This window comes from Ochotona princeps, chromosome X, assembly GCF_030435755.1.
Source record: "Ochotona princeps isolate mOchPri1 chromosome X, mOchPri1.hap1, whole genome shotgun sequence".
In the NCBI taxonomy this organism is placed as follows: domain Eukaryota; kingdom Metazoa; phylum Chordata; class Mammalia; order Lagomorpha; family Ochotonidae; genus Ochotona; species Ochotona princeps.
In genome coordinates this window covers 44,757,653-44,782,942 of record NC_080865.1, presented here as the reverse complement: position 1 = coordinate 44,782,942, position 25,290 = coordinate 44,757,653, and the positions used below count along the sequence as shown (strand labels likewise).

Below are 25,290 nucleotides of genomic sequence, written 5' to 3'. Positions count from 1 at the left end.
CTCTCCTTAATCTGCCTTTCAAATACATTAAAGAAATCCTTTACAAAATGTATATTGCATCTTTGTGCCAAGTCTATGTTCTGGAGACACAATAGTGCACAAAAAAGACAAAAAAATCCCTGTCTTCATTTAGCTTACATTCTAATAAGACATAGAACAGGCATTTTTGTACAGTATAACTGTTAGGCACTAGCTAGGATGCCTGCACCCTATAAAAAACTGCACTGACTCAAGATCCTACTGTGCTCAATGACACTTTCCTGTTAATGAGGCAGCAGGTGATAGTTCAAATAGTTGTGCCTCTGCAGCCCATGTGGAAGACCTGGATTGGGTTTCCAGTTCCAGGTGTGGGCCTGAGGCAGCTAGGCCACTGAATGCATTTTGGGAGTGAACCACCAGATGGGACTTTTCCTCTCTTTAAATAAATAAATATTTTTAAGAGAAGGAAGAAAAATTACAAAACACATTGTGTACTGGGTTTCAATGAGCCTTATGAAAAAAAAACAAGGGAGAAAAGCAAAGCTGGTGAGGTGGCGTGAGGTGAGGCATTTCTTTGAGACAGGATATCAAAGGCCTCAGTGGGACAATGTAGAATTCAGTTCTTGAAGGAGGTGAACCAGTTAACCGTGCAGATATCCTGGGATAAAATCATCCTATATAGGGAAAACAGCAAATGCAAGAGTGTCGAGACAAGGGACTACACCTCGTATGGACAACAAACAGCAAAGAGGTCAGGTACCTGGAACAATTGGGGTAAAGGGAAAAGTACCATTGACTCTTCAAACTCTAGCCTCTAGCTTATATAGTACCTACAGAAAGTATTTCTTGAAAAGTTTACATAGTCTCCTAGCATTCTTCTGTAAGCAAACATTATTAATTACCATATGCTGTTCTAAGGCCTTTATACGTATTAAGCCATTTAACATAAGCTATAGTCGTTCATCACTATCCACAGGATTGATTCCAGAACTCTCCATAGACACTAAAATCCAAGGATGCTCAAGTCACTTAGGTAAAATGGCACTGTATTTTCTTGTAACTTATGTACATCATTCTATTTACTTTAAATCATCTTTAGATAACTTACAATGTTAAATAATCAATATAACTGCAAAGGTCATAGCTACTACCCTGTATTTTTTAGTAATAAAAAATTGTACATCTTCAGTACAGATACAATCCTTTGTTTTGTTCTGAATATTTTTAACTCATGGTTGGTTGTATCTACAGATGCAGAACTCATGGAAGAAGAGGATCAACTGTACTGTTTTATCCCTAGTTAATAGTGGATGAACCTGAGTTTCAAAGAAGTCATGCAGTGTTTCCAAGACATAAGCTGTTTCTCTAGCCATTAAGGAATTAAGCTCAAGCCTCTAACCTGAAATCATCTTCTATACTACATTCAAATCATGCTCAGCTCTCACCTCAGTTGGAAGGCTTCCACAGCCTCCATGGGTTAGATTTAATTCCTCTCTCTTCTTCCATAACTGAATGATCTCCATATTTATTTTCTTTCACTCTCTCTTGCTATTTCTACATTCTCCCATAGAAATGCCAAGGACTACAAAAGATATGTTCATGAATCTGAAGGTATCTATCTCAAATATATTTCATAGTTCATCTGGTTATGCTCCTTTAATAAAGATGAAAAAATGAGATCAGATATGTTAATCAATGATTCCCATGCCATTCAAACAGTTAATTACAAAACCACAACTACTGGTCTAGAAAGAGGCTTTCACATCTCTCCTGTTGTAGAATGCTTTCTAGTCTACATGCTGGGTCTGGGTACACCAATGAATACAATGCTTTATCCACAGTCAGCAATGCTGTATTACACACTTAAAATGTTGTTAAGAGAGTAGAGACCATGTTAAGTGCCCTCACCACAATAAAATAATATTAACAAAATAAAAAAGATTGTGCCATAAAAATACTCAGAACCAGAAATGAGAGAGAAAAGGGAAGGAAGTAGTGAAAACAGAAAAAGGCAGGAAGGAGGACAATGCTGCTTGCTACTCACCTGTGTTCTAGAATTATGACCTCTTTAGGAAATTTTCAGTCAAGGAGAGAAGCCAGGAGCCTTTTGGGTAATAAGGCCACAAAATCTATGCTTGAGCGTATTCAATCTGCAAGAAGCATAATGACATTATTACAGCTAGTCATTATTCACTCTGATTATTCATGTCAAACAAATTGGAGATTAAGAGCACAACAAAGGTCACAGAGGCCTGCTATATGAAATATATAAAATTATGTATTAAATTTATATGCCAGCCCGGCGACGTGGCCTAGCAGCTAAAGTCCTTGCCTTGAACGCCCCGGGATCCCATATGGGCGCCGGTTCTAATCCCGGCAGCTCCACTTCCCATCCAGCTCCCTGCTTGTGGCCTGGGAAGGCAGTCGAGGACGGCCCAATGCATTGTGACACTGCACCCGCATGGGAGACCTGGAAGAGGTTCCTGGTTCCCGGCATCGGATCGGCTCAGCACCGGCCCATTGCGGCTCACTCGGGGAGTGAATCATCGGACGGAAGATCTTCCTCTCTGTCTCTCCTCCTCTGTATATCTGACTTTGTAATAAAATAAATAAATCTTTATATAAAAAAATAAATTTATATGCCATTCTTGGCTCATTGAGTCTAGTGAGAAAAGGCAGTCCAGCTTTCCCCTGGAAGTGTGTATTCAACATGTCCAGTGAGTGTGCATGGTTGAGGGGAAAAGCATTCAGTTAAGAATTATAGCTGGGGCCAGAGTTGTGGCTCATAGGGTTTAGCTGCTGCTTGTGATGCCAGCAACCTATAACAGGCACCAGCTCAAGTCTTAGCTGCTCCAGTTCCAATCCAGCTCCCTACTAATGTGTCTTGAAAAGCAGCAGAGGGTCATCAAGTTGGGCCCTTATGCTCACGTGGGAGACCCAGATGAAGCCCCATGCTTTTGGCTTGTGCCTGGCCCAGCCCTCGCTATTGTTGTCCTTTGGGGAGTGAACCAGTGGATGGAAAATGTCTCTCTCTCTCTCTGTAACTCTGCCTTTGAAATAAACCCTTTGAAAATCAATTATAGGGCCTGGCAGTGTGGCCTAGCCACTGAAGTCCTCGCCTTGAATGCCCCGGGATCCCATATGGGCGCCAGTTCTAGTCCCGGCAGCTCCACTTCCCATCCAGCTCCCTGCTTGTGGCCTGGGAAAGCAGTGGAGGATGGCCCCAAGCCTTGGGACCCTGTACCCATGTGGGAGACCTGGAGGAGGTTCTTGGCTCCTGGCTCCGGATCAGCACAGCACCGGCCATTGCAGTCAGTTGGGGAGTGAATCATTGGACGGAAGATCTTCCTCTCTGTCTCTCCTCCGCTGTATATCTGACTTTGTAATAAAAATAAATAAATCTTTAAAAAAATCAATTTATAACCATCCCCTGGAGGAGAAAGGACAGACTTGGGAACAACAACCACAACAACAACAACAAAAAACCATTTATTTTCCAAAGTATGACAGGGGTGTTGTAATTATATAGCCAGGAGAGGATACTGCTTTGGCATCTTCTGTTATGGCCTCATGAGACTTCAATATGAAAGCAGAAACCCTGGCGTGGGAGATACAGACAGGTAATTCATGAATTCAATAGTCCTGCCCTAGACTACCAATGAGGAGTAACCCTCAAAACTCAGTACAGGGTTATTCTTCGTTCGTGCCCTTGTAGAAGGCACAGCTGGAGGTAGTCTCTTGAGAAAGGATAATGCTATTTTTATAATTCAGATTTACATGCATTGTTCTTGCAAGAAAAAACAAAACGGCATCAGGGCCACCTTTACAGTATCTCCCAACAAGTAAATTTTGCCAATGTATTTCTGGTAAGAGTACATCTGGTCAACTCTATTAGCTTTGACAAAAAAGAAAAAAAAACTGAGCAATATGATCTTGGTAATTGTTTTCATTCCTGGCCAAGTCCTCTCAACAGTCTGTTAGAGTGTGTTGCTGCTACGCAGACACTAGGGGCAATGCTGTCTAACAAATACAGACACAGACGTTGGCAGCACAGCCTTAGGGATGATTGCTGGAATTACAATAAGAAATTAAAGGCACTGAAAGGATATTGTACTTTGTTTCTCTCTTCATCCTCTCATTTTTTGCAAAACGGAGACCATCCCTCCCCAATACACACAGGCACAAACATATTACTTCAGTCAAATCCGGAAGAACTTCTTTCCACTGGTATCTCTAAACGCTGGTCTTTTCTATCTATTGCAACAATCCCTCCATAGTTCTTTTCTGTTTTGTTTTGGGAACTTCACTCTCTGCCCCTTCTATCTAAATTCTTCCTTTGGTGCTGTATCTAAAACACAGGCTTAGGGGATGCCATTGTGGCACTGCATGTTACAGCCAGGTTATAAGCCAGTAGTATCCCTTATCAGAACCGCAGTTCCAAAGTCCTAACTGCTCTGATTTTGATTTCGCTCCCTATTAATAGAAGGCAGCAGAAGATGGCTTGAGTGCTTGGGCCCCTGTCATGCATATGGGAGATGCAGCTGGAGTTTCAGGCTCCTGGCTTTGGTCCGGCCTGACCCTGGCCACTGCAGTCACATGGAGAGAAATTTAGCAGAAGGGAGACTGTCTCCCTCAGTCACTCTTCTCTTACAAATAAATAAGTATTTAATAAACAAATAAAACAAATTTAATCTTACAGCATTTTCTTGCAAAGAAAGCTCTAAATACACAGGATGCTCTATCTTAAACACTAAGGGTTTGGCAGGTTCTCTTCAATTCTGCTGTCTTAACACAAAAGCAGCCATGAACAAAGTGAATGAATGGGCGTGACTGTGTTGCACCAAAATTGTGCCCTAAAACACTGCTCATTGAGTATATTTGGCCTGCTGGCTATAGTTGTCTTGGCTTCCATTTGCATGCATAGCCTCCCATCAGCAAAACTTGTTTTCTCTGAGGGCAGCACTGTAGTGTAGTGTAGTGTAATGGAGCTATTCAAGTGCTGGCTGCTCACTTCTGTTCCAGCTCCTGCTAATTGTCTTGGAATGCAGTGGAGGCATGGCCCAAATCCTTGGGCCCCTGCACAGACATGCAAGGCTCCGATAAAGCTCCCGGCTCCTGGCTCAGTCTGGTCAGTACTGGTCATTGCAGTCATTTGGGGAATGAGCCAGCAGATGGAGAATTTCTCTTTTTTACCCCCCTGTCTGTAACTATTTCAAATAAATAAGTTTTTTTTTTTAATGAAAAAGTTGCTTCCTTTTCCAGGATTTCTGACCTCTGCCAGCAATGAAGATAAAACTTCTTCCCTCCACATTCCTGTGAACTGACTCATAAGGAAACCCTGCTCAGATTATCACCACAGTCTATCAGCTCCACTCATTTTCTGACTCTGAAATATGAGGGTACTTCAAAAAGTTCAGGGAAAAGAGAATTAAAAATAAGTTTATTTTGGTACAAAATGCGTCAAACTTATACATAGCCTCTTTCATATATAGCCACAGAGGTTCCAAGAGCAAGCCAGGAGGAAAATTTATCAATAGATGCATCCAAAAGGCAGAGATATGGTAATTACTAAGAAGGGATTTCCTATGAAGTGACTGGGAGACAGCTCATGATGGAACTGGAATAGTTAATCATAGGCAGAGGGAATAAAAATTACTGTAAAAATATCAGCTAACATAAGGAGAAGTGATTCAACGGAAGTGGTCAAGGCAGCGAAAGTTCACCACAGGGTTTCTTCTTTCTATCACTTACTTTCAAGGATCTTTAGGCATTTATAAAGTAGCAAGACTTTCTAAGATTTGAATATTGTCTCAGCCACATACTTTCTGTGTGATTTGTAAGCAAGTATGTGTCTTAATTTCTGCATCTCAAATCAAGTCATTTTAACAGTATGATCTCTGAGAATTTTGGACATAATTAAACAAACAGCACACTCAAAGCAGAGCCTAGTACATGGGAAGCAGAAAGTGTCAGCTGTTATTACTATGGGAATCTGGGGACAGAGCCAACATTCACAGAACTGTCAGGTGCTGATGAGTCTGCAGACCTTGGCATGGCTGGTTCAGTCTCAGGATTTGCATTCCAGAGTTTCCACTCTGACACAGTTAAAGTGTTGCCTACCAAATATACTGAAAGCCCTGTTGTTCTCGAATTTTGTAGAATTTGGGCTCTCAGCCACACACAGAAAGGGTCATTCCAAATGAAGAAAAGTACGTTCTTCCGCCAATGAAATCAATGCCTAATTCCTGCTTACTTTATTATAATGTCTAACAAATCTAGCCCTCATCTAATCCTTTCCGCTCTTATTTTCTCTATTACCCTTTCAGGCACTTAGAGCATCTCCTGCTTTTTAACCTCTGCTCTTTTTAAAGTTGTCTTTATATAAATCAGATCCTAATATACTTTTTACCATCCATGTTAAAAAATACTACTTCATGAATAAATCTCAAATTCCTCTGCTAAGTATTGTAAGCCTACTACATTCTGGCTCCATTCCCACAATTTTTAAAGACACATTTATTTGAAAGGCAGAGTGTGAGAGAGATACACAAAGAGAAAAAGAGAGAAAGAGAGAGACAGCGCTTCCATACACTGAATCACACCCCAAATGACTGCTGTAGCTGAGGCTGGGCCAGTCAAAGCTGGGAGTCTGAAACTCCACCTGGGTCTTCCATATGGGTAGCAGAAGCCCAAGTACTTGGGCCATTTTCTGATTTCTGAGGGAGCTGGATTGGAACTAGAGCAGCTGGGACTCAAACTGACTCTTATATGGGATGTTGGCCCCTATTTCACTATCTCTAAAGTAAATTAGGTTCATATTTTAATTAACTTAGTTTCATACTTTAATTAACTGCATGGTTATTATTTTTATGTTGATTTTCTTTTTAAAAATAAAACAAAGAAAAATGATTTTTGACACAGAGTTCTGATTTTTAAAATTTTTGGGTAGATCACTGCTGTGCCATATCAGGTAAAGGTGACTATTTATTTGAAAGGCAGAGAGAGAGAGAGAGAGAGAGAGAGCGAGCGAGCTCTTCTATCCGCTGCTTCACTTCCTGAATGTTCACAATTGCCAGTCCTGGGCCAGTCTAAAACCAGGACCCAGGAGCTTCTTCTAGTTCTTCTATGTGTGTACAGGGGCCCAAGCACTTGGGCCACTCTCAACTCTTTCCCAGGCACATTAGCAGGGAGTTGGATCAAAGAGTAGAGCAGTTGGGACCTGAACCAGTGTCCATATGGGATGCTGGTATTGCAAGCAGTGGCTTTACTTGCTACACCACAATGTTGGTTCCAGTTCTATGAATTTTCATTGTTAAGCCTGTATAAAAACTGCCATGATCATGATAAAGGACATCATAACACTGAAAACATTCTCCCTTTTGATTTTATATCGTAGTCATTCCCTACCATTGCCCTTGACCACTGGAAACAACTCATCTGTTCTCTGACAATTCAATTTTGTCTTTTTGAGAATGATATAAAAATGTAATATATTCTATCCAACATTTCGAGACTGATTTTTTTTCCACGAACACTCTGGAGAATCATCCACTTTGTTGTGTGTATTGACAGCTCACTCCTATTTGTTGCTGAATAGTGTTCTGCGGCATGAATGTGCCACAGCTTATTTAAATATTCTGTTGAAGGGCATCTGAGTTATTTCCCATTTTCAGCTGTTATGGATAAAACCACTATGAACATTCATGTACAATTTCTTACAGGGCTATACGTTTTTCATTTATCTGGGATAAATGCCCAGCAAAGCAACTGTTGTGTCATATGGTAATTTCATATTTCTTTTTTTAAAGAATTGTCAAGGAGAAGGTAGCTCAAAGCAGTTAAGGGAAAGCCAGAGGCATAATTAGGTAGGCTCACTCCAAAAGGGAGAATAGTGAGTATGCTGGACAAGGTCCTGACAACACAGATGCCATTATATCAAAACAGAAGGCTTACAGATTTTTAAATAAAGATTTATTTATTTTTATTGCAAAGTCAGATACAGAGAGAGGAGGAGAGACAGAAAGGAAGATCTTTCATCTAATGATTCACTCCTCAAGTGAGCACAACAGCCGGTGCTTTGCCAATCCAAAGCCAGGAGCCAGGAACTTCCTCCAGGTCTCCCACGTGGGTGCAGAGTATCAAGGCTTTAGGCCGTCCTCGACAGCTTTCCCAGGCCACAAGCAGGGAGCTGGATGGGAAGTGGAGCTGCCGGGATTAGAACCGGCACCCATATGGGATCCCGAGGCACATAAGGTGAGGATTTTAACTGCTAGGCCACCGAGCTGGGCCCCAGATTTTCAAAAAAAGCTGATTTCTAGCCCATGAAGTTGAATGGTGGGACTCTTTCACAACCCCCATCAGCATAAACTGACAGCCAAAGCAAGAACTCTTGCTACTTCTAAAAGTATAATTCCACCCTGACTTATTATCACTGAGGGTAGTCAAAGATTGTCATAAAGGTATTAAATTCCTCATCTTGCAGGTTTGGGCTATTGAGAAAAATAAAAAGCAGAGTCTCAGAGGCAAAGATATTTTTCCCCACACCCCTGGAATAGGTTTGTAAGCTGCTCTACTTCCGTCCACACTCCCAGAACCACTGGGGCTGCAGGGGAGCTTGTCTGTGATAAATGGTCCTAGACCCATTTACAAACATAGAGGTTGGAAAAAAAGTTGGTAAAATGTCAGGTCAGAGAGGCAATAGAGTGTGGAAGCTGACAGACAATGCCTGATATTCAAAGAACTTTCAAGAATTCAATGAATAAGCCCCCAAACCCAATAGAAAAATGAGCGAAAAACGAGGGAATGGACAACTCACAAAATACATAAAAATCAGTCTTCAAATATCTAAAAAGACATTCAAACTTACTCAAAAATTAGACAAAGTAAAAATACAGTGACAGACCCTTTTTCACCTATGATACTGCGAAAAACTATGGTGACCTACTCTGTTGGTGATGCTGTAAGGAAACAGCGAGAAGGCTGTTATAAATCTTCTAGTGGTAAATCTATAGTATTTAATAAATCTACTTGTCCTTCTTTTAAAAAAAAATAACCGTTGTAATGAGCTATAATTCACATGCCATACAGTTCACTTGTTTAAAGGGAATTCACTTGTGTGATCATCAACACAACCAATTCTATTTTCTTTTCTTTTCTTTTTTTTTTAGGCTTGTGGTTCTGAATTTATTCTCTGGAGTTATTATACTTACTGGCTTCACACTCTGGCATTTTCTTTTTTTTTTTTTTTTGTAACATTTCATTTTATGACACCATTTCATAGGCTCTGAGGTTCCCCCAACCCCTCCCCGTGCCCTCCCCCCATGGTGGATTCCTCCACCTTATTGCTCTTATTACAGTCCAAATCCAGTCTTGTTTCTTTCATTGCAAGTATGTACCATGCACAGAGTCCAGCATCTAATTGTCCAGATACAGTCAATGGTTTCTTGGGGAGACCATCTCTGGTCTAAAGGCAGAGCTGGCAGAATATCGTTCTGACCAATTAAAAGCCACAACATAACATCAACAACAGTTTGCAACATTATGGGGTTAACTGACATGGTATTGAGTGACTGATATGTTAGAAAATGCAGGTTCTTAACCACATCCCGTGACTACTTCATTGACATTTCAATTGTAGTTTATATACAACCGGCTTCTATTCACCTGAAAATGGCTATAGGATACTATTCAGCTGTCTTGTGTCTATTTTCATTTTTGTATTTAGCAGTTTATTGTATTGAAGCATAATTTTTACTGAACTTGGCAGATTTTAGGATAGTCCAAACTGGTTTATAGCTTTAACAAGCCATGTGTCACCAGTTGAGGCACAGAACCTCCACTCCTAAAAGAAACTCCATTTGCTTTAGAAGTCACTCCTCATTACCCCTTGCCTCTCTTCCCACCACTTGCCCTAGGTAAGCAATAATGTCTACTTTCTGTCTCTAGATAGCAAAGAGACATATATGAAAATACAAGATTGAGCAATCACAGAGGTCACAGGGAGGATGATGGACTTTGAGGGTTCAAGCTATGTTAACTTAGATTCTAAGGGAAAAAGTAACAACACTAAGTGACAACCGTAATAAAAATAACACCAAGTACAGTACAACCACCTCGAGGCCAACCTTGAAAAAATTGCTCTCAAAGGGCATGTGCCTTGAGTTTTGTCTGAACCAAGATATCTATGTGATTCTAAACCAAAATTTCAGTTCTACAATGAGAAGCTCACAAGATAATAAGGAAGTTCAGCAGTTTTGCAGTTGCTGGATACTGATAGTTTCTTCATCATTCTTTTATAATCATCACCTCACTGTTTTATTCACCCAGAAAAGGAAAGATTTATATAGAAGTTACCTGTTCCAGGAGCTTTAAAAGGATCTCTCTAAAAAATTATTCATCTACTCAGATTTAGACATCTACCATGGAAAAATCTTCTGCTGTCCCTAATTTTCAAAAATGGTTGGTTATAGATAAAGGCAACCACTTAATGTGAGAACAGGAAGTCAATGATCAAGGCCACCATTAAGACATGGATACACTTGGGGCTGGCACTGTGGCACAGCACGTTCAGCCTCTGCATTTGGCACTGGTATCTTATATGGGCGTTGGCTGTTTGAATTCCAATCCAGATCCTTGCTTATGGCCTGGGAAGGCAGCAGAATATGGCTCAAGTCCTTGGGCTTCTGCACCCACGTGGGAGATACAGAGGAAGCTCCTGGCTTTGGATCAGCTCAGCTTTGTCCACTGCAGCCATCTCTCCTTCTCTCTCTCTAAAATCTACCTTTAAAATAAAAATAAGTAAATCTTTTAAAAAACACATGGACACACCATCTAGAAGGATTTCAAAAATTTATGGAAGACTAATCCAGCTATCACAAATTTGAGCATCAGACGGTAGAAAATCTTTCTATGCCATATTACATAGATGTGTCTATGCCAAGTGAGATAAACTTCCTTTCACAAATAACGTTTTCCTTTTTCGTTGATCATAAAGTCAAAACAGGCCCTAAATATCAGGAGGTAACAGAAGAATCTTGTCAAAACTTATCTGTTCTGGGAATAGCACAGCAGATGAATGGTGTACAGAAAAGCTAATACAGCAGGCCTGAAACTGCTAGCCTTCGAAGTGCCTGATTACAAGGCTGGCCCCTGGATGGCATCTGGAAACATGGCTCTTAGAGCATTTCCAGTCAACAGTTAACTGACTAGACTGCCATAATGTGCCTAGAAAGGTTGTACAGGCAACAGTGCAGCCTCAGCATGGGATCATAGGAGGTGAAGAGTGGTGAGCCAGGAGCAGGGGCTCTAGAGTCTGTGGTGGAAGTTTACCATAAGAGCCTAGGTCTGAAACTCACTGCAGGGAGTGGCATAAGTGATTGCCAACAAAGAACCGGGTACCCACACAGTAAGTAAAATTGAATTGCAGACCTGTGGTTGACATAGCTTAGAAACCTGCCCTAAGGAGAAGAATCTGATAACCAGAAGCACAATGACCAAGAGCAAAAGAAGAGGCAGAGGCGCAATGAATATTACTGAAGACTCCCCTGAAAAGAAGCAAAACCCTTCGCCAACCTCACAGTTTATTGAGGAAGACATCAAGAAAATGGGGGATACAGAATTCAAAACACTTGTTATAAAGCTTCTTATCAACAATGAGAAGCACATGCAGGAATTTAAGCACTAGATCACACCGGCAATGCAACACTGAAACAAAAGCAAGCAGAATTACTGGAAATGAAGGATAGAGCAAATGAAAAATGCAGTGGAAAGTTTCAATAATAGAATGAAGGAGGCAGAAGAAAGGATCTCAAAATTAGAAAATATTTCCTGTTACAATGGGAAAACAATCAAAAAGCTGGAAGCAGGGCTGGATCAGGTCAAAAAAAGGAGTCAAGAATTGAAAGACACTATTAAGAGGCCAAATACAAGAGTTATGGGAGTCCCAGAAAGTGCAGAAAGAGAAGCTGGATTTAAAACTGTATTTAATGAAATAATAGGGAAAATTTCCCTAATCTAGAGAAAGAATTTAGAAACAACATCCAGGAGGGGCACAGAACTCCCAACAGGGTTGACCAAAATCAGTCTTCACCAAGGCACATGATATTCAAGCTCTCTTCAATTGAACATAAGGAAAAGATCCTGAAATGTGCACGTGAAAAAAAAAATCAATTGACCTATAGAGGAATGCAATTAAGCTCACTTCTGACTCCTCACAGGAAAGTCTACAGGGCAGAAGAGAATGGAGTGACATATTCCAGATTCTAAAAGAAAAAAAATTGCTGGCCCACGATAACGTACCCAGCAAAGCTTTCCTTTGTCTTTGAAAATTAAATGAAATTCTTCCACAGTAAAGAATAGTTAAAAGAATATGCCTCTTCCAAACATGCACTACAAATAATACTTAAAGATGTTCTCTTGACAGAGAAGAGGAATAGCACCCACCAAAACCAAAGGCAAATATGAAGAACATCCCAGTAAAATAACAACAGAGGACTAAATCAACGAACAGTCCATTGCTAAATGACAGGACCAAATTTCCACCTATTTACATTAACCCTGAAGGTAAATGGCTTAAACACATCAATCAAATGTCATAGATTAGTAGAATGGATTTTAAAAATACCCATCTATTTGTTGCCTACAGGAGACACATCTCACCAACAAAATTCAGCAAAAACTACATCTAATGGATTTTGATATTCTTGTTTTTAGTTTCATTTCTTCAAAACACTTTTTTTCTCATTAAATTCTTCACTAACTCACAGATCATATAGTAGCATCATTTTATTCAAGGTTTTTGATTTTCTTTTTCATTTCTTCAGAGCCAAATTAGTCATTCAGTAGCATGTTATTTAACTTCATGACTTTTAATTTCTTTTTTTCTTCCTGTTGTTGATTTTTTGTGTGGCTTTTCATTGAAGGGGATGTATAGTAACTGTGTAATGGAGACTATCGTATCTCATGGCATGACATTTAACTTCATGGTGCTGTAAATTTCTGTTTTTCTTCCTATTTTGATTTTTGTTTTTGTGGCTTTTCACTTGTGGGGGATTTATAGTGACTGCCTAGTGGAGACTCACGTCCAGATGTGAGGATACAGTGCAGTGTGCATCTCCAATTCCGGACAAGGATGGACTTCCAGTGAAACTGTTGGATGTGTCACGACACTGGGTGCTAGACTCTCTGCCACTGTCCATGCCTGCAATGATGGACTTATGACTGTTTATGAGGAACTATACTGCTGTAATGATATGGGGAAACTCAGTGGGGGAGGGGATTTGGCGAAGGGGTAAGGGAAATTCCAGGGCCTATGGAACTGTATTATAAGATGATAATAATAATAAAATGAAAAAAAGATAGAGCATGCAAAAACTGCATGGGGCAGAGAGGCAGGCACTGGAATCGTGATTAAGACGTGGCGTAGGAGTCCTATCCAAGTGCCTGGCTTAAGACTCAACTGTCTCCAATTCTAGCTTCTTGCTAATGTGCATCCTGGGGGCATCAAGTAATGGCTTAAGTACTTAGGTTCCAGCTACCCACATGGGAGGTCTGGATTGACTTTCTTGTCCCTAGTTTTGGATTAGCCCATCCCCTGGCTGTTGGTGTCAGTTGTGGAATCAATCAGCAAATAGGAGTTACCTTTCTCTCTCTCTCTCCCCTCCCTGAGGCCTTCAAATAAAATTTTAAAATAAATAAAAAAAAACAGCACAGAGATTCCTCCAGGCTCCACCTGTGTCTTTTTTTCCTTATGATCTAGCTGAGTATCCTTATTACATCACTACAGTAACTTTGAAACATAAAGAATATATGCTTAGTTCTGTGACTTTCCCCAGAAAGTCATTCAACTTGTGGGTAGTATTGGTTACCTTCAACATGAGATGCTTATTCATCTAGACATCCACAGTTAACCCAATGACCAGTGCATTCTATGTTCTTGAAGGAACAGACTGAATTCAGGTATTGCAGTTCTACCCACTACATTAAACAACCAGTTCACATCATCCAAAAATTGAGCATCGCTAGCAAATTAAAAAAAAATTTACTCATGCAGACATATTTATTGTATACCTATTATATGCCAGGCACTTGGCTTTCAGGCTAAGGCAGGAATTGGAAGGTCTAAAGTTACTTTATCCTTTATCCTGACCACCAAATTGTTCATGAAACATCATTTCTTTAGATTTCAACATGGGTCTTCCTCTCTCCTAAAGGCATGGCAGCATATTACAAATTACAGAACATTCATTAAGATTATGTTTATTCCCTTTATGGACTTCCATTACAATTAGTACTGCAACAGTGTTTATCAAAGAAGTTTTCCACTTTCCACGGACTTCATAACAACCTGAGATTTGACTAAGACTTTAATATTGAGATTCTTTTCAGAGCCCTCCATATTCTGCCTATATACAGATTCACCCCTACATTATTCTTAAATCTGTGGAATGACTTATCAAAGTTTTAGAAGTATATCTTCATTGATATAATGGCTTTTATCCTTACTATTTATCCCCATGTTATTAAGTAATACTATAATGATGACTGGCCCCACAATATTCCAAAATAGTACAGGCCACTAAAGAAAATCTATAGAACAGTACTGAATAGCTCCAGCGGAGATATAAAAGTGTGACATGCTGTCTTCTTTCTTCCAGACACATTGCCTAACCCTATCAATATTATCTAACTCTGTCAAAAATATCTGTGGCTGTTCAAGACCATGTCAACCATTCAAGTTCCAATTGCTTCTCAAACAGCTTTAGTATCTCTTCTATCACTCCCTGCTAGATATTTGCCATCAAAGTCATCACATGCCTCTTTACCTACCTGTGAGACTTCATATAAGGAACCAGCATACACAGTGAAACAAGCATTTGACTCCCACTGTTAATACTCAATTGCAATACCTGGTGCAATACTCAATTGCAATACCTGGTGCAATTGGATGGGTATCAGTTAGAAGCACAGTTACGACAGCTTTTCTGCTATCACAAAACATTCCAGATACTCATGTCAGAATTTTGCTTCAGCTGTATCTAAGAACAGCATGCCCTAATCCAGAAAAGAGTAATGTCCATTCTGCTATTTTTCCTTCAATCTAACTGACACACCTAAATATCACTGGCTGACTCGTAAAACCAAACTACAAATATTATCAGGATTCTAATAATCACCTCAGACTTCCTTGTCTCTTACAACACACTCTCTCCCACATTTTAATCTACCACCCCAATTGCGGCTGACATTAATTCCAATCCACTTCCTGCTCTCATCTGTTAATTTTTTTGATTCTGGGTATTTTGTTCTTTGCCTTAGCTTTAAATTTCTAGCTTTACCCTTCTTTGACTTGGAATAAACTTCAGACAATTACCCCTTCCCTCTTAGCCATCATTTTTCCTATGTTGTTTCAGCTCAACTTCTTTCCTGGTTTGGGTATCCCAAGATGGCTTGGATACAAACTGTTTCCATGTTCACTCCAACAACATGCCAATCTCCAACATGGTTCATTTTTACCTCCTTTTAAAAAATAGAGCAGAGGAAGTTTTCGGCCCTCTGGTGTTAGATGCCTCCAGTTGGGTTCTTTGGTGTCTGAACTTAGTGTTCTTACCAGACTAGAGTTGACAAACTACCACACACAAGGAACCAGAGAGTAAACACTGTGGGCGTTGGATATGCAGCTTTGGCTCCTTCTGTAAGCATCTTGGACTCACTATTACATTCTAAAAATAATCAAAAAAAGAAAACACTGAAAAATAATCAACTCCTTCAATGGGCAGTTCTCAAAAGAAATATAAATGGCCAAATACTACATGCAAAAAATGCTCAACGTCACAAGCCATCAGGAAAACATAAATCAAATCACAATCAGATACCACTTTACTCCTGTCAAAATGGCTAAACTGCAAACACAGAGTAACAAATGCTAGTGAGGATATGGAGAAAATACAACACTTAAATACTGTTGGTGGGAATGTGAATTAGTATAACCACTGTGGAAAACAGTGTGGAGATTTCTTAAAAAAAAAAAAAAACAGAAATAGACTTGTATATGATGTGACAATCCCACTACTGGGTATAAATTAAATAGACCTGAACACAGTATATCAAAGAAATGCCTGTAACACCATGTTTGTAGCAGCACTGCTCACAACAGCCAAACTTTGGAGTTAACCAAGGTGTCAATCATCAGATGAATAGATAAAGAAAATGTGGTATAGAAACACAATGGAATATTATTGAGCAATATAAGATGAAACTCTACGATTTGCAGTAAAATGGACTCACCTTGAGGACATAATGGTGAGTAAAATAAGCCAGATTCAGAAGAACAAACACCACATATGTATGCCCTTATGTGTGTCAGCTAAAATTTAACCAAGAAAAAAGAAAAAAAGAAATATCACTGCAAACACAGCTTTGTAAAACCTTGCCTTATACCATTATGAAATCAAGACTGTTATACTGCTATAGTTTTAGTGGCCTGTGATTACTTCAAAATTCACTGTATAAGTGGTGAAATGGCAATTTTTCCATTCAATTATTATTTATAGTCATTAACTGAATTTCTAGTAAACTAAGGTCTCTCTGCTTTTTACTTGTTAATCTTCTTAGTAAAATATTAAGCCTTTTTACTGCAATGTAAATATAAAATGTTATCTCAAGAACTGAAAAAAAGAAAGGGAGAAGGAAGCAGAGTGTGGGGGAGGAAGGAAGAGAACAAGGAATTATCCTTAATGTTGTCAGAACTGTATCTACAAATCACATTGAATCAGTTAAAGACAGTATCTCTTGGTGGAAGAATAAGCCTAGAAACAAAATAATAAAACCTCTATAAAAAACAAACTAAAATTTTAAAAAAGACAAACAAAAGAATCAATAGCTCTTCTTAGATCTATAAGAGAAGTGAGGTGACAGGGAAAACCATTGCCCCCAAATTACAGACAGGCAGGCAGAAACAAAGAATCATAACTTACATAGAGCAATGCAGGACCTGAAGCCTCTGCAGGAATCAGGCTGTACTATAAATAACAAACTGCTGGAGATTCAGAATAGAAAAAAAACGAGAATTAAAAACTTCAGGGGGCCTCATGCATTTGTAAGATTTGCCTCTGGAATTCAACCAGGTTCTCACAACCTGTGTCACACACACATTTTCTCATGCTTCCAGCAGTGGGAGTGGAGGAAGATAAAACATTCTTAAGTACACTAGAACTTAATTATTTTTCTTAATATTTTCTTAATTATTTCTTATTTTTCTTAATAAGGTCTTCCCTCAGGGGAAATTTCTTAATCAGAGCCCAATCCACTAGAGCATTATTCAGAGCCTAATTGGTCTAAGACAAAGGAAAATGTCCATGCAAGCCAGCTCTAGTGTTAAGTGAGGAAGAAAGGAATGACTCAATTCTGTCTCGTTCTAGCCTTCCACACTGGAGAAGGAAGTAATCTACTCCAACTCACCTGAACCATCCTGTCTTACCCAAGGGAGGGATAACAACAGCAGTCCAGGGGCATAGACTTAATTAAAACTTAAGATCTATTCAGAAGACTATAGAACACTTTCCCTTCCCCTATAACTTACTACCATGATACTAGGTGACCATTTTATACAGTGAGTTACACCTGGCTATCAACAAAAAAATGACAAGATACACTAAAAAGCAAAAACCAGTTTCAAGTGGTAGAAGAAGCATGAGAATCAGCTGTGGCAGGGAAATTGAAATTTAAAACAGCTATGATTAATATGCCGTGAGCTCAAATGGATAAATAACAGCATAAAAGAACAAATGGTCTATACAAGCAAACACATGAAAATTCTAAGAAATAACCAAAATGAAATGCTAGAGATCAAAACATTGCAGCAGAAATGAAGAATGTCTTTGATAGGTTTATCAGTAAAATGGACATATCTGAATAAAAAGAAACCTCCGAACTAAAGGATATCATAAGAAGAAACCTCCAACTATGAAAAATAATACAAAACCTGGAAAAAGTTCATATATATGTATACAAACACATGCAACATTTATATTTTTATATATATATATATATATATATATATATATATATGTGAATATACATGGCCATCAACTTATGATGATTCAATTTGATCTTTCTACCTCTCAGTAATATGAACACAATATACATTCAGTAGACACTGTACTTAAAACTGGATTTTGGTCTTTTTGCAGGTTACGCATATGTGGTACAATTGTATCACAAGGGTGAACAGTAGCAGTGAGCTGCAGTTACCAATCATCCACATGATCATAAGGATAAACACACTCAACAGTATAATGTGTTGCTAAGTAAGTTACGATGTCTCAGGAGTCAGGTGTGTTCAGTGCATTTTCAGTTTAGTGATTAGGCTGCTGGTTGGGACACTCACATCCCATGTTGAAGTGCCTTGGTGAGTCCTGGCTCTGTTCCTAATTCTAGTTTTCTGCAAAGTGGAAGCAGCAGGTGGAGCAGCCGACTTCCTGCTTCTAGGTGGGAGACCTGGACTGAATTCCAGGTTTCTACCTTATATTAGGCCCAATCCTGGATGTGTGAGCATTTGGGGAATAAACCAGCAGATAAATACTTTGTTTCTGTTTCTCTGATTCTCAAATAAATTCAAAACATTTAAAATTCATTTTGGAGTCTGGTATATATAATTTACTATGATGTAACCCTATTTTTTTTTAAGATGTATTTATTTTTTGGAAAGGCAGATATACAGAGAGGAGAGAAGAGAGGAAGATCTTCTGTCCAATGGTTCACTCCCCAAGTGGCTGCAGCGGCTGGAGCTGTGCCAATCCAAAGCCAGGAGCCAGGAATCTCTTCTGGGTCTCCCACGCAGGGTCCCAAGGCTTTGGGCCGTCCTCAACTGTTTTCCCAGGCCACAAGCAGGATGTTGGATGGGAAGCGGGGCTGCCGGGATTAGAACTGGCTCCCATAAGGGATCCCAGTGCATAGAAGATGAGGACTTTAGCCGCTAGGCTACTGCGCTGGGCCCAAAGTAACCCTATCTTAAGGAGCATGAGAAACAATGAAAATGACCAAGGTGAAGTGAGATATTTAGTGTTAAGGAAAAAACACACAAACATACACACAAACAAACAAACTAGAATTCTGTGCCTGCCCTGTAAAATTATCCTTCAAAATGAAATAAACACATCTACAAACAAAAATTGAAGATTTTTCTCCCCAGTAAATATACCTTGCAAGAAATGTTAATAGAAAGAGTTCTTTAAAGTAAAAGAAAATTAAGTTGGTCAATACTTGGGCCTACATTTTAAAAAGGCACTGGACAAAGAATAAGCAAAGGTAAAAATAAGCTTCCAATTTTCCCTAAACTACCAGATAAAAATGTGTTCAAAATAATATAAAAAATACAATTGATCATATATACTTATGTATATACAACATGAGCAATTTTCAAAAAGTTCATGGAAATAAGTATTACACAAAATTACATATGGCTTTAAATTTTTTAAACCAAAAATAAAGTGTTTTTTAAATTCCATTTTCCATGAGCTTTCTGAAGTACCCTGGTGTGTATGTGTGTAAATCAAATGTGTAATTATCCAAACAACCTAACTAGTATATACACTTCATTTACTTCTCATTTTTAATGGTGAGACTTTGGAAATATCCGCTCCTAGCTATTTTGAACTATAAAATATTGTTGATTGTGATATGCACATCGTGAGTATTTCAAACACTTATTCCTTTTATTCTCAACTTTGATCCCAAATTCTCCATTTTTCCCACTCCCAAGGCAGCCTCTACTAGTCATCACTCTATTTTTAAAAAGATATTTAATAAACATATTATACAGAGAAAATATGAAAAATAGTTATTTGTATATACTAAAAGCAATGATGCTTCATAAATAAGGCCAGCCAGTCTACTTAGCTGACTGCAATTCACCAATGTTTTTTCTCTTCTGCTTTTTCCTAATACTCTCTATTATTTTTCTTGTCATTTGGGTAAGCAGCCGGAAATGGTACAGTTTTCATCCTCTCATTAATAATGAGGGGAAGATAAATGAGGATAAAATGTGAACAAAATATACTGGAGTGATAACTGTATAATTTTATTTCTCAGACATATGTATCACCTTACACTTTGATCAATGTCTTTTGCTGTACACAACACACAAAAAGGGACTACAGCATATACAGTATAATAGAAACATTATGGGCATCTTGCTTTCTCACATTGCCCTTGCTTCAGTTATATGAAAACACAGGATTTCATCATATAAATAAAATATACAGGCTTCCTTCCAGACTTGATTGTCCTCTGCATGTATCTTGCCTTTCAGCACCTGCTTGTGAAAAGCACAGCCTTTCTGATCAAGTGTGTATGACAGCGTGGAAAGGAACTGTAAAAATTTCACTTTTTAAAATTTGAATTGTGCATATATGTGTATATACCATAGGTACATATCACATTTTCTTTTTGTATTCATCTGTTGATAGACATCTACATCGATTCTATATTTTGGCTATTGTGTATAATGCTGTAATGAACACAAGAATACAAATATTCCCTCCACATATTGATTTCAATTAATTTGGAAGATACATAGAAGTGTAATACTAGACATGAAAAAAATGAATAGAATATTCAGATAGAAAAATCAATTAGAAAACAGCTGATATGAGCAAAACAATGGATCAGATAGACCTAACAAACATATATAGCATCACACTAACAGCAAATATTCTTCTCAAGTACACAAGGCTCATACTCCAGTATAGATTATACACTAGGCCACAATTAACAAATTCAGGAAGATTGAAACAATTCTAAGGATTTTTTTTTTACTACAATGAAATCAAATTAGACATAACAGTAACAAATGGGAAAACTCACAAATACATGGGAACTAAACAAGGTCTCTTTTAACTGATATATAAAAAATTGTACATATTTATAAGATAAACAAGACTGATGCTCCTGAACAACCACTGGACTAAAGAAACAACAAAAAGGAAATTTTAAAAAATAGCTGAAGGCAAAAATGAAAATTAAACACAACACACCAAAACATATGGAATGAAGCCAAAGAAATACTAACAAGAAAGTTTATAGTAATAAATGGCTAAATTAAAAAAGAAAGAGGCAGGAATTTGGAGTAGCACTTAAGACACCAGTTGGGCTAACCTCCATCTCAGAATGCCTCGGTTCAAGTCCTTGCTCCATTCTAGATTCCAGTTTCCTGCTAATGTGCATCCTGAGAAGCAATGGTGACTCTCCAAGTACTTGGTTTCCTTGCCACCTAATGTGGAAGAACTGGATACAGTTCATAGGCTTGGTTTGGGCCTGGCCCAGTCCTCGATCTCTCACTCTCTCACTTCCAAACTCATTTTACAAGGCCAGCATTAGCCTAATACCAAAGACAGATAAGGATAATATGAAAAAAGGAAAATGATAGGCCTATATTCCTCATAAGCATGGATGTAAAATTCCTCAATAAAATAATAGCAAGCAGAATTCAACAGCACATTAGGAGGATAAGAGAACATGATTGCGTGGAGTTGATCTTTCATCAAGGCATCCAAGAATGGTTCAATATATCTAAATCAATAAATATGACACAACAAAATAATAGAATTATAGAAATCACAAGACCAACTCACAGATACAGAAAAATATTTGAAAAACCATTTGGTTATGATAAAAAAATGAGTAAATTAGCAATAAGGGCTTGTGTTGTGACTTATTGGGTAAAGTCACTCCTTACAACACAATATGGGTGCCAGTTCAAGTCCCAAGTACTCCACTTTCAAACCAGTTCTCTATTAGTGTGCCTTAGGAAGCAGCAAAATACTTGAATCCCTGAACCCATGTGGGAGCCCCATATGATGCCAGGTTAAGCTGCTGCCTATTCCTGAAATGCCAGCATCCCATATGGGCACCAGTCTGAGTCCCAGCTGTTCTGCTTCCAATTTAGCTCCCTGCTGGGGTACCCGGAAAAGCAGTAGTGAACAGACCAATTGCTTGGGCACCTGCACCCATGTGGGAGACACAGAAGAAACTACTGGTCTTGGCTTATGACTAGGCCAGCCCTGGCTTCTACACCTGTCTGGAGAGTGAACCAGCAAATGGAGATCTCTTCCTACCCCTTTTTCTTTCTCTTTTGCTGTCTCTAACTCTGCCTTTCAAATAAATTTTTAAAATTTAGTCTTTTTTTTAAACCCTGAAATCCAATGCCACATAACAAGATTCACAAAAATCAACTCAAAATACATTAAAAATTTAAATGTAAGACATGAAATGGAAAAAAAATCCTGGAAAAAGCTCCTCAACATTCATCTTTTTACAAATATAGTTTTTTGGATAGGACACCAAAAGTGAAGAGACTAAAAAGGAAAATAAAAACAAAAATGAGATTCCATCAAACAAAGCTTTTTTACAGCAAAGGAAACAACTAACATTAAGCAACCTACAGAATGGGAGGAAATATTTGGAAACCATACATCTGGTAAGGAGTCAATATCCAAAATATAGAAATAAGTCACACAACTCAACAGCTAAAAGAAATAACAATTTAAAATTGTAAAATGAACAAAGGACTAGTTAATGCTTGTTTTTTAAAAGACATACAAATGGCCAACAGGCATATGAAAAGGTTCTCAACATGACTCATTGTCAAGGAATTCCTGTTAGGCCATTGTCTAAAGTCAGAAGATAACAAATGCTGAAGATAGTGTGGGAAAAAAGGAAATATTTATATATTGTTGAAAGAAATGTAAATTGGTAAGCCATTCTGAAAAACAATATGGAGATTCCTCAAAAAATTACAAATGGAACTACCATATGAGGCTAGTGTTGTGGTACAGCAAGGTAAGCCACTGCCTGAGATGGCTGCATCCCATATGAGCACTGGTTTCAGTCTCAGATGCTCCACTTTAGATCTAGCTCCCTGTTATTGCCACCCATATGGGAGACCTGGAAGAATCTCCTGATTCATGGCTTTGACATGGCCCATTTCCTGCCTTTTTGGCCAGAAGCACAGTGAACCCTGAGATGCAAGATCTCTCTCTCCCTCTCTCCATAGCTCTTCCAAATAAATAATAAAAAATTTGAAACCCATCCAGTTTTTTCATAATACAGACTTTCCATGAGCCTTTTGAAGACCCCTTCTATCTTCTCATATTCATTGCAACATTATTAACCTTAGCTAAAATACAGAAATAATCTAAATATCTGTAATATGAATAGATAAAACAATGTGAATATATGAACAGAATATATCCAGTCTTCTGCTGGAATTCTGCTATTAGGTATGCAAAGCTGAGAGAGGATTCAAATGTCAATTAATGCATTCTACCACAGTAACAGGCTAAAGAAGAAAAATCACATGATCATACCAGTAGATATAGAGAATGTGGTTGACAAAATGCATATCCATCAATGATGAAAAATAATTCAGGAAACTGGAATTATAGAGCTTCCTCAACTTGATAACAGCATTTATCAAAAACCTATAATGGTAAGAAACTACAAAGGTTTTTAAAATTATTTGGAAGTCAGAACGAGAGAGGGAGGGAGGGAGGAGAGATCTTCCATTTGCTGGTTCACCTCCCAGACAGCTACAACAGCCAGGGCTGGGTCCAGCTAAAGTCAGGAGCAAAGAGCTTCATCCTGGTCTCCTGAGTGGCAGGAGCCCGAACACTTACACCATCTTTCACTACATTTTCTATATCATTAGCAGGGAGTTGAACTGGAAGTAGAGTAGCTGGGACAAAAACAAACAAAAACAGCACCATATGGGATGCTGGCATCACAGGTGGCAGTTTTATGTGTTATGCCACAATCCCAGCCCAAGAAACCAGAATCTTCCACTAACAGGCAAAGGCTTCCTTTTTCGCCACTCCTTTTCGACACTAGCTAGAAGTTCTAGCTAACATAATAAAATTAGAAAAAAGTAACATATCTATCATTGCAAATTAAAAAAAAATAAAACCTTGTTTTTCAGATGGACATGACTGTCTATGCAAAAAGTCTGAAAGAATCTACAAAAAATTCCTGGAAGTAATAAGCAATTATAACAAGGTGGAAGGACACAAGTTTAATATACAAAATAAATCACTGTCCTATGAAATAGCAATGAATAAGTAAAATTCGAAATTAATAAAATACCTAAATGGTATCTCACTTCCAAAAATGAAATGCTTTGGAATAAATATAACAAAAAACTAAAAAATTCTGAAAAAAATTAAGTAAATGGAGTGATATTGAATATTCAGTAGATCAGAAGGCTCAACATTGTCAGATGTCATTCCATCATGACCTGACCAATAGATTATACACAATCCTAACCAAAATCCCACTAAGTTATTTTTTGGATATCAGTAAAGTTGTTCTAAATTTTATATAGAAAGTTAAAAGATCCAGAATAGACAACAAGATATTGAAGGAAGAAAAACACTCAAGGACTGACACTACCTGACTTCAAGTCTTACTATAAGATTTACTATACACTGTGGTGTATCAAGCTAATCCTCTGTGACACTGACATCCCATAGGGTGCCAGTTAAGAGTCTCAGCTGGTCCACTTCTGATTCAGCTCCCTGCTACTGTGCCTGGGAAAGTGGAGGAGGATGGCCTAAGTCCTAGGGCCTCTACACCATACCATGAAGAATCTCCTGGCTCCCAGCTTCAGTCCACCTCTGGTTATTACAGTCATTTGAGGAGTGAACCAGTGAAAGGAAGATTCATTTCTCTCTCTCTCTCTCTCTCTCTCTCTGTAACTCTGTCTTTCAAACTAACTAAATAAAATATTTAAAAAAGATTTCCTATAAAGCAACAATAAATCAAGACAGTGTGGCACTGGGAAAAGAATAAATAGTTCAATGGTTCAAAATAGCCCAGAAATACAAACATAGAAATAGTCAACTGATCTTTGACAAAGGAATGAGCACAATACATTGGAGAAAAGATTATTTTTTCAAATAGTGATAAAACAATTTTACACCCACATACAAGAAAAAGGAAGATCTAGACACAGAGCTTATATTCTCATTAGAAATTGACACAAAATGGAACACAGAGCTAAATGTTAAACAAAAACCCATAAAAGCCCTAGAGGATAATATCTTTGGTAATACAGATGATCGTGGGCTTGACAATGACTTTTTAGACAAGAGACCAAAGGCACAGCCATGAAAAAAGAAATTAGACTTGTTTAAATGAAAGATTTCTTCTATTCTCTATGAAAGACACTATCAAAAGAAAGATGATACAACACATCCTGGAAGAGAATATTTGCCTAAAAGACATACATAAAAACAGGAGCTGTGTTTTAAAATACACAAA

The 25,290-nt window shown here is 38.3% G+C and overlaps 1 long non-coding RNA gene across 1 annotated transcript in view; it reads right to left on the bottom strand.

The window, feature by feature from the left end:
- The window catches only part of LOC131478613 (uncharacterized), a 51,211-nt gene that overhangs the window by 21,285 nt on the left and 4,636 nt on the right, over positions 1-25,290 (bottom strand). The window contains exon 3 of the long non-coding RNA XR_009244580.1: positions 2,024-2,129. This is a non-coding gene — a long non-coding RNA (uncharacterized LOC131478613). The remainder of the gene's footprint in view (positions 1-2,023; positions 2,130-25,290) is intronic.